Source organism: Polypterus senegalus, unplaced genomic scaffold (genome assembly GCF_016835505.1).
Source record: "Polypterus senegalus isolate Bchr_013 unplaced genomic scaffold, ASM1683550v1 scaffold_4170, whole genome shotgun sequence".
Lineage (NCBI taxonomy): Eukaryota > Metazoa > Chordata > Cladistia > Polypteriformes > Polypteridae > Polypterus > Polypterus senegalus.
Genome location: NW_024379462.1, coordinates 6,815 through 13,628, shown reverse-complemented (window position 1 = coordinate 13,628; position 6,814 = coordinate 6,815).

Here is a 6,814-nt window from a genome sequence, read left to right as displayed (position 1 = left end):
GCCAGTGTCGAGTCCAACTTGATCATCAGTACGGACTCTCCATAAATGATGACCAAGTGAGGAGACAACTGAGGAAGCTACACACAGGAAGAGCTGTGGGAACAGATGGAGTTGGGCCTCAAGTACTTGCAGTCATGTGAAAAAGCACATCCCATAAAATCCTTTTTGTTTTTTCCTTTTTATCTTATGTAGACATATCAAGATTTGAACAATAGCAACAGATAAAGATGATCTAATATAGCAAACTTGATGCCACATATACCTTTTATAGTTCATTGTATCGTTTAAATAAGCATAAATGCAAATTTCATATAAAGATAAAGTAAATCCACCCCTGCATTTACCACTTCCTCAAATTAGAATCAGGAGCTCTTTGCTGTTATTGAAATTTTGTGTTCTCACCATGCAGACATCGCAAGAACTCCTTGAGGCCTTTAGGGAGGAGGTTATAGATGCTTGTGAGTCTGGACAGGATATATGAAGAGCTCAAGACAATTAGAAATTTAGCACTCTACTGTACGGAAGATCATCTACAAATGGAGAAGACTTCAAACAATGGCCATCTTGTCCAGGCCAGGCCACCCCCAGCACGTTCAGCTCAAGAGCAAAATGCAAGATGCTGAAGGATGTCTCTAAGAACCCCAAACATTTATGTTGGGACCAACAGGTAGCTGTTCCCACTGCTGATGTCAAAGTCCATGAGAAAGATGGTGCACAAATTAGATCTACGTGAGAGGTATGACAAGAGGAAACCAGAAAGGATGTCATTGCAAGACAAATGGCTGCCCATGAACACCTTCTGGAACAAAGTGCTCTGGCTGGACGAGGCAAAGGTTGAATTATCTGGCAGTAGTACCAGAAGACATGCTTGTTCTCAAATGTTGTCTTCTAAAGACTTTATTTGAGAAGAAGAACATGATACCAGGTGTAAGGCATGGTAGTGGGAATGTTATGGTTTGGGACTACGTTGCTGTATCAGGATCTGGGCAGCTCACCATCATAAAATCCACTATGACTTTTTTGTTGCTCCAGATGGTACTTGGTGTTAACATGAGACCATCTATCAGAAGACTGAAGTTCAACTCAAAGTGGACCTTGCAGCATGACAACAGCCCTAAACACACCAGTAAATCCACTAATAAATGGCTGAAATGACAGAAATGGAGGGTAGTGAGATGGGCTGTGCATGCAAGACATCCATTGAACATCACACAGCTGAAAGAATGGGGGCATGGGGAAAAGCTTTCTCAGTTATAGGAAATGTTGGGTTGCACGAAAGGTGGGCTTACTTTTTCCACAGATGGAAATATCATATAACATTTAATTGAATAATCTATTGGAATGCCAATTTTTTTTCACCAACTATATCATCTTTATCTAAAGATACTGTTTTTTAAATAAAGATAATAACTTGATATATCCACATATGCTAAAAAAAAACAACATTTCACAGGGTGTACTTAATTTTTCCCATGACTATAACTTGGTGGTATACTTTGTAACCTATCCAGTCTGTCACTTGACTCCAGAGGGTGCCACTGCTATTGAAGACAGCCTGCAGTGTAAGGCAGACGCCTCTTCACCTAATGACACAGACCAGTGGCCCTTATACGACCACATCATGAAGACCTTTGAGAGGCTCGACCGTAGGAATCCTCTTGTGAAAGACCACCTGGTCCCATTGCAGTTTGCCTATTGGACAAACACTAGAGTGTTAAGATGTGATTATGCAATCTGCTCCACAAGGCTTATTACCATCCGGACAACGTTGGCAGCACTGTGAGGATTATCATTTTTGATTTCTACAGTACTTTCCATGCCATCCTAGTTAAGGGGTAAGCTCAGGAATATGCAGGCAGGTTGATGAGGGTATGGTGTCCTGGGCAATAGACTATCATTGTTTAAACCAAATGAGTACACGAGAAACCTGAAGGCAAGCCAATTAAGAAAGAAACAGCATAACCCAACGGTGTCCCCACACCTCCCCTCATACCAACCAATAACCCCAGTCACAGCCTAGCAGCAAAAAAAAACAAAACAAACTATCCACGCTGCCCGAGTAGGCAGGTTAGAAGAATGAAAAGCACAACAGAAGTGGGAGCAAGAAAACAGGGTGCTGACTGACTGAACAGGCCAGTTCTCAATGGATTAAACTGAAGCCTGATGGATTTGGCACTAGGACAGCACAAGGAAATTAAATTTAAAAGGAGACCACTACTCCGTTTCTTTACTTTGCAATAATAACTTTTTCTTTATTTTTCTGTGAACTGTTTTACTTTGAATTTTTACCAAAGCTTTTAAAAACGGAAGATATTTTGTAAATGTTGGGGGTGACATCCATTACATTCATTATGTCATCCATTATGTTCTGTAACTCTGTGATGACCAGTTTGATTTTCTGTGCTGTGGCATGCATCATTTCAAGAGAAGCCCACCAAATCAGCAAACTGATTAAGAAGGGAGAATCAGTTATGGGCTCCATCAAACCACGACCCTCAAGTGGATAAAGCAGGATGAAGAAGGAGGAGGCTATGCAACTTCACCGTCAATGGAATGTCGAAAACGCACACGATTGTGCTGCCACCATGTGGTGAAAATCATGATTTACAACTGCTTATTAAATGTCATTCTAGCCAACGGAGCGGAATATTTTGTTTTTGTTAAATAAAATTATTATCAAATATCCATGTGAAATTGAACACTAGAACAGTTTAGAAGTTAACAGGCCATTCAACATAACATCGCATTATTAAAGATTAATTATATGCATGAAAGTTTAAATTTAATCTTAAATTGGGTCGAGATTTGGGCCGGTTATTGACTTTCCGTCTGGAAAAGTGGATTAGGAAAATTGAAGGAAGGATGAACACAAATATTATAACAAATCGTTAATAATGACGATTGGCTTTGAAATACTGACTGGACAGTTTACAACTAAACGAAAGCTGCCGATCGCTTTGACTTTGCTGGCATTCTGATGACGTTGAACCTGTTGATCATGTTGTTAAGCTGGTCAGCGATTTTCCGACACCATTTTTGTTTTCTTTTAATATGGCGTCACAACACTGTGTCGAACAACAAGTTCGATATCACGGCCAGACGGAGCAATCTTACGTCATTAAGAGTTAGTGAAAGTTTGGATGGGTCCAACCGCCGGCCGAGCCCAGGTGTGTGTGCAGACTGCCCAATACGCCTGGCTTTGCATGCGTCAATTGGGAAGTGCGAGTGTGACGGAAAATGTGAATTTATGGGGTAGATCATTCTGAAGAGTCCAAGCAGTGGTCGAGAATGAGAAGTACAATATATTAAATGTACTTGCCTCTCCTACTTACTTACCAAAAACGTATTTGCGGATTGGGGAAGAAAAACAATAGAGAAAGGGAAAGAAGAATAAATGACCCGGTGTAACACATTGACGTGTGCAGATATATTCATAAATAATAAACCGCCCGGCACTCCATCCATTTTCTAAAAACTGCTTTATCCGTAGTAAAAACATCAAAAGCAAGGAAGGAACAGTCCCTAGACGGGGCGCCAGTAGATCACAAGGCGAACAGAACGATTTACTCAGCAATTACAGATTTTTTTATAATCGTCTCGAGCGGACTAGATAAAGATTCCTGTGTTAGGAGCGCCCTCTTCTGGAATAAAATGAGACGTCAGAATTCCAAAATGACACATGGAATGAGTGCCCTGGGTTGTATGGAGATTTTAAGGTTCTAATTACTTACATCTTATGAAATAAACGTATAACGCAGTAGTAATCTGTAGGTTGCTTTTCGCTCTGATTGCATTACCGGACTCAAGAGTTAGAAGCGCTCATACTGATTCCTTGTCTACGTCTGAGCCTTCCAGACGTTTTTAAATTTGACGCTTCAGACTCTTTCCTGGCTTCTGGGCGCTATATTAACAATGGAGATATAGAGACGTGTTAACAAGAATCAAATCCACGTCGAACTGATTCAAAAATGGGCGCCAACAGCAGCTATGCACTCTTCAAAATAACGGTGCCAAAGTGGGTCTTCAGAGCGATGCCATCAGCGATACCGTTTTCGCTTCCCAAAAGAACCGTCCATATGAACGGTCCAGAAAAAAAAAGTTTAGATTCAATAAATGGCCACACATGGATAATAACAGATTGTCAAGTTCCCGTGGGTTCCTGGTTTTAAATGACTCTTGTTAAATACAATGGCAGTGGCTAAGTGCAGGTTTTCTTGATCTGTCGTGTCCTGTGTGCATAACCTACTATACGTTAAATATTTCTGTTTTGTCCACATAGTAGGAACTTTTTCAAAGCCCAAAGTGTCAATTTCAGATAAAAAAAAAAAACTTCCTAGAATGAAATGGCTTTTTATTAATCAATGGCTCAACGAGGAAAACACACAACTCAATAAAATGCCGTTTTATAACCATTATGTGATGCAGTCTGACGAACCCGCGAATTCAGAGGCCTATCAGTGAAAATGAATAAGAGAAATAAATTTAAAAAAATGCCGTGTCGGATTAGCCAGAGAGCCAGTCTCGTCTGAACTATGAGGTGGCGTGCTGTCCGCTGACGGCTCCTGCCTCAAGCCGCTGCCGCCGGGGCGAAGTGCGAATTGTCGACAACGACATTAGCCTCAACGGTGGGCTGGCGCCCTGCCCGGGGTTTGGCTGGGATTGGCTTCAGCAGACCCCCGTGACCCTGTAGTTAGGATATAGCGGGTTGAATAATGGATAGACGACTTAACATCAGTATCACTTAACTTATGAAAATATTACAATATTTGAAACGATAGCCCAGATTACCTGGATGGATTGTCCCATTGAGATAATCTCTTTAAAGTATTTTATAATGTTCAACGTGTGCTGAACGCCAAGAGCGCAAAATTTAATTTCAAAGTGTATTTTAAGGTGTGATAATGCTGAGTTAAAATCGATCAGTTATACGTACATCTACTAACAAATATCTATCTATCTATCTATCTATCTATCTATCTATCTATCTATCTATCTATCTATCTATCTATCTATCTATCTATCTATCTATCGTTTGATTGCAAATAACAAGAAAGAGATGTTTCGGACAGGTTAGGCACACCCTGTACTGTTTTGAATACCATTCTCGACACAAGCGGGCCTTGAATAATCGTTTAAATGATCTAACATGTTTCAACAGCCCTGCTGAATTAAACTGCGTTCCCTGCATTCAGACAGCCACGTGAAGGACGAGATTACTTAAGACGCATACCAAACTGTGCACCGATAACGTATTGCCGAAAACAGACAGGCGTTGTCGTAATTGTAAGGTTTAACTGAAAAGTACACTTCAAACATTGTAATGCCACGTCGCCCCCTGTTCCCGATCCCCACAACTAAGCTGAGGAGTGTAGGAAGACATCAATGACCGCACACGACAAGAGCTCAACGGGAAGGGATAACAATCTGCTGTAGGGTGCACTCCGCAGCACAGCCACACTCGGGTTCGAGATAGGAGCTTACTTGACGGGATGCCAGTCGATCAGAGTTACACTCGGCAGCACTGCCACTGGCACACGCTACGGCTAATGACAATACATTTTGCAGAAAATTTTTTATCTATCTATCTATCTATCTATCTATCTATCTATCTATCTATCTATCTATCTATCTATCTATCTATCTATCTATACGCTTAAAGATAATGGTTCTTTAATTGCATTTTACTGGATTTTCTTACAGGACCACTACTTTCAAAAAATCATCATGGCACGGGTTCTTTGGACTTTAAAACATTCCTAATATGAGGAGAAAATAGGGATTTTGTATGTATATTAGGTTACCAAGCAGGATTCAAACAGATCAGGAAAGCCCGAACATAGGTTGTGGTATACAATCAGAGTCATTTTTATAATTAAGAATCCCTTTGTATTTCACAAATCTTTATCTATTTGTGGTTGTTTATGGAAGCTGTTATGGATCTAAATAAATAAATGAAGGTTTTTTTTTTGGAGCCTTCATGTGGTTAACTCATTTGGTAACCAAAAATGGTTCCACTGTGGCATCACTCCGAAAAACCAATTTGCAAATTCTGTCTACACTTTTTCAATATTTTCTGCATTACTGTAGTAGTCTGATACCACTATTCCATTTTTGTGATTTGTTTTAGAAACTTGAGATTGTACTTTCAGAAACAATTTTTATTTCTGAGATCAACATCTCTACAAAAATTAGAAAAGGAATGTCTGTTTGGTAACTTTTTACTGGGGCAGCCTCAGTTGACCATTTTGAAAACAAGGTGTAATGATGTGGGCACACTAACTACTGATGTTTGTTAGTGTTTAAAATTCTTATTCATGGCAGACTGAAAGTGGAATTTGCTTATTATTAAATGAGGAAACATCTTGGAGAAATATGGGGAAATAATGATGTACTTAATGAATGAACAGAAGATGAATATTTGCATTTCAAATGGTAAAACCTTTTTAGGAGAACATCTAAGTATTTTCATGTGAAATAATACATATAGCATTGCCTGTCTACTATTTAAAGTTTCATTTAAAATACACTATCTATCTATCTATCTATCTATCTATCTATCTATCTATCTATCTATCTATCTATCTATCCTTTCATCTATCTATCTATCTATCTATCTAGTCTATCTATCTATCTATCTATCTATCTATCTATCTATCTATCTATCTATCTATCTATCTATCTATCTATCTATCTATCTATCTATCTAACTGTCATATACTGTAGTGTATCACAGGGTCTCTTCTCTTTGAAATACCCTTCTTAAGATTTGTACCTTTTTTCCTAAAAGGGTTTTAGGGAGTTTGTTTTTCTCCTG